This window comes from Lepus europaeus, chromosome 17, assembly GCF_033115175.1.
Source record: "Lepus europaeus isolate LE1 chromosome 17, mLepTim1.pri, whole genome shotgun sequence".
Lineage (NCBI taxonomy): Eukaryota > Metazoa > Chordata > Mammalia > Lagomorpha > Leporidae > Lepus > Lepus europaeus.
In genome coordinates this window covers 48,466,492-48,481,702 of record NC_084843.1, presented here as the reverse complement: position 1 = coordinate 48,481,702, position 15,211 = coordinate 48,466,492, and the positions used below count along the sequence as shown (strand labels likewise).

At 40.5% G+C, this 15,211-nt stretch overlaps 1 protein-coding gene and 1 pseudogene across 1 annotated transcript in view; one reads left to right on the top strand and one right to left on the bottom strand.

Annotated features, from left to right (window-relative positions):
- The window catches only part of IPMK (inositol polyphosphate multikinase), a 72,052-nt gene that overhangs the window by 28,135 nt on the left and 28,706 nt on the right, over positions 1–15,211 (top strand). The gene's annotated exons all lie outside the window — the stretch shown is intronic.
- On the bottom strand, positions 6,830–7,810 carry LOC133775881 (proteasome subunit alpha type-6-like; annotated as a pseudogene).

Below are 15,211 nucleotides of genomic sequence, written 5' to 3'. Positions count from 1 at the left end.
CAAATGTCTGCAATGGCCAGGACTGAGCCAGGCAAAAGCCAGAGCTAGGAGATTCTTCTGCGTTTCCCACTTCGGTACAGGGGCCCAAGTACTTGGGCCATCTTCCTTTGCCTTCCCAGGCACATTAACAGGGAGCTGGATCAGAGGTGGAGCAGCCGGGACATCATTTGGCACCCATATGAGATGCTGATGCTGCAGGTGGCAGCTTTACCTGCTACACCACAGCATCAGACCCTAAGGAATCTTCTTAAATGTTGAGGCCACAAAATCAAATAAGATATCAGAAGGTTCATAGATTATAGTGGAAGGAATAGATGTGTGTATGCATTCTCTATGGCTGCCATAAAACAAAATACTAGACTGATGGTCCTGAACAACAGAAATTTGTTTTTTCACGTTACTAGAGGCTACACGTCCAAGATATGGTGTTGCCAGGGTCAGTTTCTTTTAAAACCCTCTCTGCTTGGCTTTTAGATGGCTATTTTCCCTGTTATCTTTACATAATCTTTCCTCTGAATATGTTTATGTCCTCATTTATTCTAATGAGAACATCAGTCATCAGCCCAAGGGTCACCCTATCTCCAAATACGCTTAGAAGTACCAAGGATTAGGACATAGGACTTTTGGTGGAACACAGTTCAGCCCGTTGCAATACGTTGGTTCTCTCCAAAGTGAAGATTTGTTTTCTTTGCATTTCTGGGAGGTGAGCTTGCCTTGGGGCATAGACTTTGGAATGAAACAGATCTGTGTCTTGATTTCAGTCCCACCATTATACCTTATACCCCGCTGGAGGTGTTAACTGTGAGTTGTAATGAGATTTAGGTGATAGCCTGTGATCCACGTAGGATGTTTCAGTCACAGTGCCATTTTCTTATTCTGGTCAGTGCGGACCGTTTCTTACTCACTTAGTTATTTTTTCAGGGTTGTTTTTCTGGAGATAGTAACTTTAATTTTCTTTCCCTTTTAGATTTGAAATTAAGTTTCTGGTAAAATAAAATTATAGTTTTCCCAGGGAATTTGTTGTAGTGAGACTTGACCTGTATAGTATTCTACCTTGTATAAATTCATTAACAATTTTAGACCTTACCATAAAGCAAGGAACTTCCCTATTTCCCAGTTTAAGAATAATCTAATCTATTGACTTGTCAGCCTGAAGCATATCTAAATGAGTAGACTTAAAAACCATTAAGCTTGTAAGAAATTATAATTCTGAGGACAAATGGGATGCAGATGTATTGTATCTGGGAAACTAAGTCATAAACTTAGCTCTTAGAGGTTTTTCTTTTGTCTTTTATATAATGAGAATGGGTGGGCATAGATCCATTCAGACAGCTATACATGGTATATTTTAAATAGTCTTGACTTAAAGTAGTCTTATTCTAAATGTACTTATTCATGTCAAGGGATTGTAGGTTTTGATTTGCAAATGTGATCACATTCTATGTATATTCTCTATTCTAACTTTAGGAAAGACTGATGTCAAGTATGTCCAATTTCATTTCACATCAGAAAGGCAAAATATAGTATAATTGTTTAGAATTCTGACAGTTTTTTCTCTCAGTTTCACTGCTTAGTATTTGTATGACTTCGAGTGAATTAAATACTATCTAAACCTCATTTCATTATAATAACTGCTATAACAATAGCTGAACATGATAAGACTTATTCCAGGTCACAATCCCAACACAAAGCAATGATATATCTGCAGTGTTAAATAGACAAGTGACTCTGATTTGATCATGACATTTCATGTACATGTATTGAGTTGCTGAACAGTATCCTCAAATATGTACAATTACTATGTGTTGATTTAAAAAAATACACAAGGGGTGATGTTCTGACACAATGAGTTGATAATGCCACTTATGATGCCAGCATCCCATGTTGGAATGCTGATTCAAGTCTCAGCTTATCTGTGACACCCCCAAAGAACACAGTACTAGATTGTGAAGATGAATAGATTGAAGAAATGCCAGAAATGGAATTCAAAATTTGATCATAGAATTACTTAAAAGTACAGAAGCAAATGCACAAACTAATGAAATCCGTGAGAAAATTTCTCACACAAAATTGAGATCTTAAATCAGGGGCCGCCACTATGGTATAGTGGATAAAGCCACCACTTGTGGTGCTGGCATCCCATATGGCGCCAGTTTGTGTCCTGGCTGCTCCTCTTCCAATCCAGCTCTCTGCTATGGCCTTGGAAAGCAGTAGAAAATGGCCCACGTCCTTGGGCCCCTGCACCAGTGTGGGAGACCCAGGGGAAGCTCCTGGCTCCTGGCTTCAGATCAGCTCAGCTCCAGCCGTTGCAGCCAACTGGGGAGTGAACCAGCTGATGGAAGACCTCTCTCTCTCTCTCTCTCTCTCTCTTTCTGCCTCTCCTTCTCTCTCTGTCTAATGCTGACCTTCAAATAAATAAATAAATATTTTAAAAAGGAGAGAAATCGGGGCCGGCGCTATGGTACAGCAGGTTAACTCCCTGGCCTGAAGCGCCGGCATTGCATATGGGCTCCAGCTTGAGACCCAGCTGCTCCACTTCCGATCCAGCTCTCTGCAGTGGCCTGGAAAACAATAGAAGATGGCCCAAGCCCTTGGGCCCCTGCACCCACATGGGAGACATGGAAGATGCTCCTAGCTTCTGGCTTTGGATCGGCGCAGCTCTTGCCGTTGCAGCCAATTGGGGAGTGAACCAGCAGATGGAAGGCCTCTCTCTCTCTCTCTCTCTCTCTCTCTCTCTCTCTCTCTCTGCTTCTCTCTCTGTGTAACTCTAACTTTCAAATCAATAAATCTTTTTAAAAAAAAGAGAAATCAAAATGAAATCTTAAAAATGCAGAATTCAATAGAACAAATAAAAAATTCAGTGGAAAGCCTTAACAACAGAATCAGTGAAAAATGGGAAAGAATATCTGCATTAGCAGACAAATGGCAGGAAATTATATAGTCAGACTGAAAACAATAAGAAGTTAGAAAATTAAAAACACTTTTGAGAATCTACAGGATACTAAAAGACATACAACATATGGGTTCTAGGAGTTTCTGAAGGTGTAGAAAGAGGGAAAGGATTAGAAGGCTTTTTTAATGAAATAATAACTTCCCTAATTTGGAGAAAGAAAGAGACGTCCAAGTACAGGAAGCACATAGAACTCCTAATAGACATGACCAGAAAAGATCTTCATCATGATACATTGTAATAAAACTCTTCACAGTAAAACATAAAGAAAAGATTCTAAAATGTGCAGGAGAGAAATGCCAGATAACTTTCAGAGTGCACTTCTTATCACTTCTTACCCTACAGGGTAAGAGAGAATGGTGAGATATATTCTAAATCCTTTTTTTCCCATATATTTCAAATCTTAAAATAAAAAAATGGTCAACCCAGAATACTGTAACCTGCAAAGCTCTCATTTATGAATGAAGGCGAAATAAAGCCCTTCCAAAACAAACAGAAATTGAAAGAATTTGTCACCACTTATCCAGTGTTGCAAAAGATGCTTAAGGATGTGCTGCACACAGAAGCACAGAAATATGGTCATCCCTATGACAGAAGGTAAATGCAGAAAATCTCCCAGTAAAAGTGTAAAGGAAATCCAGAGTAAAAAAATAGGAATATTTATGGAAAAATGGCAGGGCAAAGTCATTACTTATCAATGGTCACCTTGAATGTAAATGGTCTCAACTCACCAGTTAAAAGACACAGACTGGCTGAATGGATTCAAAAAACAAAACAAACCCATCAGTTTGCTGCATACAAGAAGCACATCTCACCAACAAAGATGAATGCAGACTGAAAGTGAAAGGATGGGAAAAGATATTCCAAGCTAACAGAAAACAAAAAAGAGCTGGTGAAGCCATCCTAATTTCAGACAAAATAGACTTTAACAGAAAAACTGTTAAAAGAGACAAAGAAGGACACTATGTAATGATTAAGGTATCAATTCAACAGGAAGATGTAACTATTATAAATGTATATGTACCTAATTATAGGGCACCTGGCTATTTAAAAGAAATTTAAAGGGACCTAAAGGAACACATAGATTCAAATGCAGTAGTAATGAGGGACTTCAGTACCCCACTTTCAGCAATGGACAGATCAACCAGAAAGAAAATCAGCAAGGAAACAACAGAATTAATTGACACTATAGGCCAAATGGACCTAACAGATATTTACAGAACTTTCCATCCTACAGCCACAGGATACACATTTTTCTCATCAGTGCATGGAACTTTTTCTAGGATAGACTACGTGCTAAGATATAAAGCAGGTCTCAGTAAATTCAAAAAAATCAAAATCATACCATGCATATTCTTCGATCAAAATGCATTGAAGCTGGAAATAAGCAACTCGGGAATCTCAAGAACATATGCAAATACATGGAGACTGAACAGCATGCTCCTGGAATGAACAGTGGGCCACAGAAAAAATCAAAAGAGAATTCAAAAAATTTCTGGAAACAAATGAAGACAACAGTACAACATATCAAAACATATGGGGTACAGCAAAAGCAATGTTAAGAGTAAAGTCTTAGCAATTAGTGCCTACATAAAGAAATTAGAAAGCATAAAATAAATGAGCTATCAGTGCATCTCAAGGATCTAGAAAAACAATAGAAAACAAAACTGGAAACTAGTAGGAGAAAAGAAATAATTAGAGAAGAAATCACCAAAATTGAAACCGGAAAAACAGTACAAAAGATCAGCAAAGTGAAGAGCTGGCATTTTGAAAAAATAAACAAAATTGACACACCATTGGCCCAACTAACCAAAAAAAGGAGAGAAGACCCAAATTAATAAAATTAGAGATGAAAAAGGAAATGTAACAACAGACACCACAGAAATAAAAAGGGTCATCAGAAATTACTACAAAGAGCTGTATGCCAACAAACTGGGAAACCTAGAAGAAATGGATCATTTCCTGACATATACAAGCTACCTAAATTGAACCATGAAGACACAGAAAACCTAAACAGACTCATAACCAAGGTAGAAATGGAATTAGTAATAAGGACCCTCCCAACAAAGAAAAGCCCAGACTGGATGGCCTCACCGCTGAATTCTATCAGACATTTAAAGAACTAACTATAATTCTCAAACTATTCAAAATAATTGAAAGGGAGGCAATCCTCCCAAATTCTTTCTATGGAGCCAACATCACCTTGATTCCTGAACTTGAAAAAGATGCAACAGAGAAAGAGATCTACAGACCAATTTCCCCAATGAACAGACGCAAACATTCTCAACAAAATTCTAGCCAGTCGAATCCAACAATGTGTCAGATCATTCACCTGGTATGCAGGGATGGTTCAACATTAACAAATCAATCAATGTGATACATCACATTAACAAACTGAAGAACAAAAACCATATGATTATCTCATTAGATGCAGAGAAAGCATTTGATAAAATACAACACCCTTTCATGATGAATACTCTAAGCAAATTGAGTATAGAAGGAATATTCCTCAACACTACCAAGGCAATTTTTGACAAACCCACAGCCAACATCCTATTGAATGGCAGATAAATTGGAAGCATTCCCACTGAGATCCGGAATTAGACAGGGATGCCCACTCTCACCGTTGCTATTCACTATAGTTTTAAAAGTTTTAGCCAGAGCCATTACGCAAGAAAAAGAAATCAAAGGGATTCAAATTGGGAAAGAGGAATTCAAGCTATCCCTATTTGCAGATGACATGATTCTATATATAGGTGATCTAAGACTATACTAAGAGATTATTGGATCTCATTGAAGAGTTTGGTAAAGTAGCAACATGTAAAATTGGTACACAAAAATCAACAGCCTTTGTATACATAGACAATGCCAAAGCTGAGAAAAACTTTGGAGATCAATCCCATTGACAGTAGCTACAAAAAAAAGTCAAATGCCTTGGAATAAATTTAACCAAGTATATCAAAACTCTCCACGATGAGAATTACAAAACGTTAAAGAAATAGAAGAAGATGCAAAAAAAAAAAAGGGAAACTTTTCCGTATTCATGGGATTGGTAGAATCAATATTATCAAAGTGTCCATTCTTCCAAAAGCAAGTTATAGATTCAACACAATACCAATCAAAATACCAAGGATATTCTCAGATACAGAAAAAATTATGCTGAAATTCATCAGGAGACTCCGAATAGCCAAAGCAATCTTATACCACAGAAACAAAGCTGGAGGCATCACAATACCAGATTTCATGACAAACTACAAGAAAGTTTTAACCAAACCAGCCTAATACTGGTACCAAAACAGATGGATAGTCTACTGGAACAGGATAGAAACTCCAGAAATCAATCTAAGCATATATATATATATATATATATATATATAACCAATTTGTCTTTGACAAAGGAGCTAAAGCAGTCCCTGGAATAGTGACAGTCTCTTCAGCAAATGGTGCTGGAAAAACTGGATTTCCACATGCAGAAGTATGAAACAAGACCCATACCTTTCACAGAAATCCACTAAAATGGATTAAAGACCTAACTCTATGACCTGATGTCATCAAATTATTAGAGAACATTGGGGAAACTCTGTAAGACATTGAGGTAGACAAAGAGTTCATGGAAAAGACCCCAGAGGCATAGGCAATCAAAGCCAAAATTAGCAACAGGGATTACATCAAATTGAGAAGCTTCTGTACTATAAAAGAAACACTCAGGAAGGTGAAGAAGCAACTAAAAAAATGAGAGAAATTAATTGCAAACCATACAACTGATAAAGGATTAATAATCAGAATGTATAAAGAGATCAAGAAACTCCACAACAACAAAACTAACAACCCAGTTAAGAAATGGGCCAAGAACTTAAACAGACATTTTTCTTTTTTTTTTTTTTTCTTTTCCAAAAGCACTGTTTTTATTTATACAGACTCGTAACCACTTCAGTGGCAAGAGGAGTGGGAGAGGTTCCTTTTTCAATCTAGGGGCCTCCATAATGTTGGTACGGTGTTACCAAACACACAGGCAAGTGGCATCATGGATCTGGTAAGCTAATGACAATGTTTAGTCTCTCTCGGCTAGAGCAACAAGGTGAGCATCAATCTCTGCTTCTGTTAGAATCCAGAATTTAGGATTTTCAACTGTAACTACTCCAACTTCTATTTCTGAAGGTTTGAAATCAATTGATAGGACAGTAGACAGGCATGTAATTGCAGTTTCCACTGTCTGTTCAAAGGTCCAATCAAATTTCTTTTTCACTTTTTTTTCAAGGAAGCTGGTTGACTCTGTTTAACTCCTTCTGCAGTGGCTTTGAACCCACAGTAGTAACCCGCAGGATCACATTTGTACACCTGAGGGCCCTGTTCTTCATCTATGCCAATTAAAGTCATACAACAACCAAGTGGCCTCATTTCAGCATTCTGTGTATAGACCTGAGAAATATCAGCAATTCTTTTACACAGCATGTCCACAGGAATCTCATAGCCATACTTGTATTTCCAATTAGCTGCCTCATAGCGTGCCCTCTGTACCTGGGATCTGCTGTCAGCTGTCATTCCTGTTATCACACAGCCAATATTTTCAGTTATCTTAAATAAGTGAGTCTCTGTGCTGGAGTCCAACAATTTGTCAGGGACTTTCTTCTGTGTGACAATTACTGCACAGTCTTTCCCTCTGACAGCTACCAATGTAAGGCCACCCTGGTTAATAGCCTTAAAAGCATATTCTTCTTGGTAGAGCCGACCCTCGGGTGAAAATATAGTAATGTGGCGGTCAAAGCCAGCGCTGGAACCACGGGACATGTTGGTGAATCTACCACTTCAAGCACACTCCCGGGCCCCGGTAGCTCCTACACCAAGCGTACAAGCCCCTCCTGGAAGCGACAGTGTAAACAGACATTTTTCAAAAGAGGAAATCCAAATAGCCACATACACATGAAAAAATGCTCAGGATCAGTAGCTGTCAGGGAAATGCAAATCAAAACCACAGTGAGGTCTCACCTCACCTCTGTTAGAATGGCTTTCATACAGAAAACAACAAACAACAAATGCTGGGGAGGATGTTGGGAAAAAGGTACCCTAATCCACTGTAGGTGGCAATGTAAACTGGTAAAGCCACTATGGAAGACAGTATGGAGATATCTCAGAAATCTGAACTTAGACCTACCATGTGACCCAGACATCCCACTCCTGGGAATTTAGCCAAGAGAAATGAAATCAGCATATGAAAGAGTTATCTGCAGCCCAATGTTTATTGCATTCAATTCACAATAGCTAATACATGGAATCAACCCTAATGCCTGTTAACTGAAGACTGAATAAAGAAATTGTGGGGTATTTACACCATGAAATACTGCACAACAGTTAAAAAAGAAAAGCCAGTGCCACGGCTCACTAGGCTAATCCTCCGCCTGTCCTGGTCAGGGCACCGATCCTGTCCCGGTTGCCCCTCCTCCAGTCCAGCTCTCTGCTGTGGCCCGGGAGTGCAGTGGAGGATGGCCCAAGTGCTTGGGCCCTGCACCCCATGGGAGACCAGGAGAAGCACCTGGCTCCTGCCATCGGATCAGCGCTGGCCGCAGTGCGCTGGCCGCAGCGGCCACTGGAGGGTGAACCAACGGCAAAAAGGAAGACCTTTCTCTCTGTCTCTCTCTCTCATTGTCCACTCTGCCTGTCAAAAATAATAAAAAAAAAAAAAAGAAAGAAAGAAATCCAGTCTTTTGCAACAAAATGGATGAATCTGGAAAGTGTCATACTTAGTGAAATGAGGCAGTCCCAAAAGGACAAATACCATATATTTTCCGTGACCTGTGATAGCTAATAGAGAACCTAAAAGGCAGTCTGTAGAAGTGAAATTGACACTTGAGAAGCAGTGACTTGAACAGCCCTTGTCTTGACTGTTTAGAGTTTGTTTTTCATTTTATTTGTTGAGTACTTAACTTAGAGTTAATCATTTGTGTATAAAGTCAGTTGAAAATAGATGTTAGTAGAAAATAGACTGGGAGTAAGGGAATAAAAGATGAAGGAGAAGAGGGGTGGGAGGGTGGGCACAGTGGGAATAATCACCATGTTCCTAAAGTTGTAATTATGAAGTGTATGAAATTTGTAACTGTAAAGCTGTATAGTTCTGCTTACATTCCCATGGACTTATAAGGGTACAGTTAAAAATTTGTCATGGAATCCCAAGTCCCCTTAAGCTGGGTGGTAAATGTAGCATTTTAAGTGTTAAAGTGTGGCCAGCGCCATGGCTTAACAGGCTAATCCTCTGCCTTGTGGCGCCGGCACACCGGGTTCTAGTCCCGGTTGGGGCGCCGGATTCTATCCCGGTTGCCCCTCTTCCAGGCCAGCTCTCTGCTATGGCCTGGGAAGGCAGTGGAGGATGGCCCAAGTGCTTGGGCCCTTCACCCGCATGGGAGACCAGGAGAAGCACCTGGCTCCTGCCTTCGGATCAGCAAGATGCGCTGGCCGCAGCGGCTATTGGAGGGTGAACCAACGGCAAAGGAAGACCTTTCTCTCTGTCTCTCTCTCTCTCTCACTATCCACTCTGCCTGTCCAAAAAAAAAAAAAAAAAAAAAAAGGTGTTAAAGTGATCATATGGGTAAGATTAAGTGGTAAAGTGATCATATATATAGGATTAAATGGTAAAGGGTAAAGTGAACATATAAATAGAATTAAGTGTCTGGTATTAATAATAGATAGAATTAAAAAGGAGTGAATGCACCAACATGGGAAGAAGTCCACACAGCAGACCCAGAATGACAGTTGCTTTAAGTAGCCTCTGACCTCAGAATCAGCTCTTAAGGCATTCTATTCTTGCTGAAAATCCCACATGGAAACCCAAGACACAGTGGCAAAATATGTCCTACATGAAGGACATCGGTGAGTGAGACCCCAGTAGAAAGACATGGTCATCACATTAGGAAGTACTTTGCTAATGGCCTTGTCTAAATACTGACAGAGTTTGTGGATTCAAAAGGCTTCCCTAGCCTAGGCAGCTCATGTCAGGAGCTTCGGGTGATCACTGACATCATACATGAGTGTGAATTGTTAAATTAACAACAGGAGTCACTGTGCACTAACTTCTCATGCAGGACCTCTGTCCTCAAAGAGAGTTAACAATAAAACGTGTTTTCACAGATTTATTTCGTTTTAGCATTAAGTGGAGGGTATTCTTATGTCTCTTGAGTTTTAGTTATGCCAAAATCCAGCTGCATTGCTTGTTTTCTTAGGTGCTTCCTTAATTAATGATAAAACTCATTCTCAAGGAATTACTTTCTTTTAATATATAAAGTAGGGGATATTCTTATGTCTCAAGTTATAGTCATGTCTAAGTGCTTGCAAAAGGTATATTGTTCTTGGGTGCTTCTTTAAAGTTTATTAAGTTTCTAGAAAACAAATGAAATCAACTTTGAGATGCAATGACTTTGAATAGCCCTTGGGTCAATTTTTGAGAGACAGTTTTTTTTTGTGTGTGTATGTTAATTGTTGATCTCTTAGTATAGAGTAGGTCTTCTGTGTATAAAGTTAATTGAAAATGGATCTTAGTGCAAAATGGGACTGAGAATGGAAGAGGAAGGAGGAAGGAGGGAGAGTGCAGGTATGGTGGGCAGAATCATTATATTTCTAAAGTTATACTTAATGAAATGCATGAAGTTTATATTCCTCAAATAAAATGTTTTTTTGGGAAAAAATAAATAAAATATATTTTAATACAAATAAAATAAATTTTTACCAAACATTAATAGATCAGATTTTACTATTCTGTGTGCCTAATTGCTATTGCTATCCAATGTATTTTCATTTTTAAAAAAACATTTTTATTGATTTAATTTTATTTGCAATGCAGAGAAAAAGAGGAATCTTCCACCCACTGGTTCACTCTCCAGATGCATACAACAGCAGGAGTCTGGAACTCCATCTTAGTCTTCTTTTGTGAGTAGTAGGGACCCAAGTACTTGAGTCATAGCACCTGTTCCCACCTAGGGTGCACATTAGCAGGAAGCAGAGAAACTGGGACTTGAACTCACGTGGGATGTGAGTGTCCTGAGTTGCATCTTAACTGCTGCACCAAATGCCTGCCCCTTTGGTTTGTTTTTGTTCATTTATAGTAAAAAAATTTTCTTTTTGGAGCCAGTACTGTGGTGCATTGGGTTAAAACCCTGGCCTGCAGTGCCGATATCATGGTTGCTGGTTTGTGTCCCAGCTGCTCCACTTCTGATCCACCTCTTTGCCAATGCGCCTGAGGAAGCAGTGGAGGATGGCCCAAGTCCTTGGGCCCCTGCACCCACATGGGAGACTCGGAAGGAGCTCCTTGCTGCTGGCTTCAGATCAGCTCAGCTCCAGCTGTTGTGGCCATTTGGGGAGTGAACTAGAGGATGGAAAACCCCTCTCCCCCTCCCCCTCTCTCTCCCCCTCTCCTTCCCCCTCCTTCTGTCTCTATCTCTCCCTCTCCCTCTCTCTCCCCCACTCTCCCCCTCCCTCCCTCCCTCCCTCTGTCTCTATCTCTCTCTGTAACTCTGTTTCAAAAAAATAAATCTTTACAAAATAAAAATAAAATTTTCTTTATAACTTTTACTCATTTTGCCCTTGGTTTATTTTTCTTACTGAAATATGGAACTGTAAATTACTTTTAAGAGAATCCATGGTGGTTTTTTGTTTGTTTTAGAATGCTTTTATTTAATGAATATAAATTTCATAGGGTACAGCTTTAGGGTTATTGTGGTGAGAATCCATGTTTTGACTGTATTGAATCATCTTCATGACATTTATCTCCATTTATTCTTTGATGTTTATTTTATTGAACACATGCAGAACCTTTGCTAGATACTCCTGTAATGCTTTACCAATATCAGTTCACAACAACATGCAAATTAAATACTGTTGTCCCCATTTTATAGATGTACACACCAAAGTGCAACTAGTTTAAGTACTTTGACTGAGATTAATAAATGGTGGCCCCAGGATTTGAATGTAGGCAGTCTGACTCTAGAATCTGCACTTTAAGCTACTGTATGCTGCTGCCTTTTTGAAGAAAGTATTTACTCTATAAAAGTCTTCTACATAGATTGTTGTATTCCTTCTAAGTATCTTAGTTTCATTGTATATTATATTTGTTTATAATTAAGTTTCCCAGTGATTGCCAGTATATAAGAATAAACATATTTTTATAGTATTTTTATATTAGCAGTCTAATTTGAAAGAGTTACAGAGAGAGAAGGAGAGTCAGAGAGAGAGCGCGAAAGTGAGAGGTCTTCCATTCGATGGTTCACTCCCCAACTGGCTGCAACGGCTGAAGCTGTGCTGATCTGGAGCCAGGAGCTTCTTCTGGGCCTCCCACGCAGATGCAGAGGCCCAAGGACTTAGGAGGCCATTTTCTATTGCTTTTCTGGGCCATAACAGAGAGCTGGATCAGAAGTGTAGAGCAGCTAGGTCTCGAACTGGCGCCTGTATGGGATGCTGGTGCTGCAGGCCAGGGCGTTAATAAATCTTTAAAAAAGGATTTATTTATTTTTTTTATTTGAAAGGCAGAGTTATAGAGAGAGACAGGGAGAGACAGATCTTTCATCCATTGGTTCACTCCCCAAATGGCTGCAATGGCTAGGGCTAAGCCAAGCTAAAGCAGGAGCCAGGAGCTTCTTTTGGGTCTCCCACCTGGATGCAGGGACCCAAGCACTTGGGCCATCTTCCACTGCTTTCCCAGGTGTGCTAGCAGGAGCTGGATTGGAACTGGAGCAGCCAGGACTTGAACCTGCTCCCAATGGCAAGCGGGAGTGGTCTCCACTGATACAGTTAATTCAAGTCAGCCTCTAGGGTGGAGAAGAATAGTAGAAGAGAAAGGAAAAGAGAAGAAACTTTTTTTTTTTTTTTTTAGGATTTGGAGGAGAGTGAAGTTACAGAGAGAGATCTTCCATCCACTGATTTACTCCGCAAATGGCAGCAACTGCCAGAGCTGTGCCAGGCCAAAGTCAGGAGCCTGGAATTCCATCCTTGTCTTCCACATGGGTAGCAGAGGTTCAAGAACTTGGGGGATTATCTGCCACCTTCGCAGGCACATTAGCAGAGAGCTGGATCAGAAGCTAAGCAACCTGGATTCAAACAGTTGCTTATGAAATACTGGCATTGCAGGTGGCCTTAACCTGCTGCCCCACAACACTGGCCCCTGAAGTAGTCGATTATGTTTTTTATTTGGAATTACCCACTTGACAGAATTCTTCGTAATATTTTGTTGTTGCTATTTCTGCTAAATCTAATTATCGTTCCCTTTTCTTTCCTGTTTTTATTTGCCGCTTCCCTGTTTTTCTCATTCAGCCTGCATGCCAGCATTCTTGAAGTGTTGTAGTGGTTGGGGAAGGGAAAAGGAAGTCAAAGTTTTCACTATTCAGTTTTAAAAAATTTTTTTAAATTTATTATCCATGTTTTAGTATAGTAACTCTGTCCTCAGGTCTGCTTTGTCCCTGAGCTCAGGGGTCCTTTCAAAGGTTCATGTCCTCATAATGAACCACTGTGAAGCCCAAACATCTTCAGGATTTGTTGATTGTCCAAATCTCATACCCCCTGGAATTCTACTATGCATTTAAGAAAATATTTGTTATATTCTTTTTTTAAAGATTTATTTATTTATTTGAAAGAGTTACACAGAGAAGGAGAGGCGGCGGGGGGGGGTGCCTTCCATCCGCTAGTTCACTCCCTAATTGTCCGCAGTGGCCAGAGCTGTGCCAATCTGAAGCCAGGAGCTTCTTCTGGGTCTCCCACACGGATGCAGGGGCTCAGAACTTCAGCCATCTTCTACTGCTTTCCCAGGCCATAGCAGAGAGATGGATAGGAAATGGAACATCCGGGACTTGAACCGGCAACCATATGGGATGCTGGCACTGCGGGCGGCAGCTTAACCACCATGCCACAGCGCTGGCCTCTATTGTTCTCTTTTTATTTTTATTATTCTTATACCTTTATGGAAAGGCTTTTAGATTACTGCAACATGACAGACAATATAAATACCAGTACTGTTAGTTTTTAAAGAAAGATTTATTTTATTTGAAAGAAATCTTCCATCTGCTGGTTCATTCCCCAAATGGCCCCAATGGCTAAGGCTGGGACAGGCCAAGGCCAAGAACCAGGAATTCCATTGGAGCCTCCCACATGGGTGGCAGGGACTCAAGTACTTGCACCATCGCTTCCTATTTTCCCACGTTCTTTAGCTGGAAGCTGGATCAAAAGCGGAGTAGCTGAGAACTGAACTAGTGTTTCCGTATGGAATTCTGGCTTTGTAAGATATGGCTAATCTACTGTGCCACAATGCTAACAGCAGTCCTGTTACTTTAAAAAAAAAAAAAATTTAGAAGTGAGTGTTAGCACAGCAGTTAAGATGCCACTTGGGATATCTGCATCCTGTATTTGAATGCTTGGTTGAGTCTTGGCTTTGTTTAAATCCAGCTTCCTGTTAATAGCACACCCTGGGAGACAGCAGGTGATGGCTCTAGTATTTCGGTCCTTGCCACCTGTATGAGAGACCCAAAATATGTTCTCAGCTCCTGGCTTTAGCCTGACTCACCCTGGTTAATGTGGACATTTGGGGAATGAGCCAGTGATTGCAAGATCTCTTTCTCTGTCACTGTCTTTTAAATAAAATGAAAACTTTTTAATTGAAAATACATATATTTTACAGTTTATTTATTTATTTGAAATGCAGAGTGACAGAGAGAGAGAGAGAGGAAGAGACAGAGAGATTTCCACCCACTGGTTTTCTCTCCAAATGGCCACAGTGGCCGGGGCTGTGCCAGGCTGAAGCCAGCAGTCAGGAGATTCTTCTGGGTCTCCTGTGTAGGTGCAGGAGCCCAAGATCTTGGACCGTCCTTTGCTGCTTTCCCAGACACATAAGCAGGGAGCTGGATTGGAAGCAGAAGCAGCAAGGGACTTGAATCAGTGCCCATGTGGGAGGTCAGCACCGCATCCGGCTGCTTAACTTGCTACCCCACAGCACCCCTCCCCCAAGTGGTGTCTTAACTGTTATGCCAAATATCTACCCCACAAGTCACCTTTTTTTAAAAGATTTATGTATTTGAAAGAGTTACACAGAGAAATATGGAAAGGGAGGGAGGGAGGAAGGGATGGAGAAGGGTGGGGGAGGTCTTCCATCTACTGGTTCACTCCCCAATTAGCTGTAATAGCCGGAGCTGCGCTGATCCGAAGCCAGGAGCCAGGAGCTTCTTCCAGGTCTCCCACGCAAGTGCAGGTTCCCAAGGCCTTGGGCCATCTTCTACTGCTTTCCCAGGCCACAGC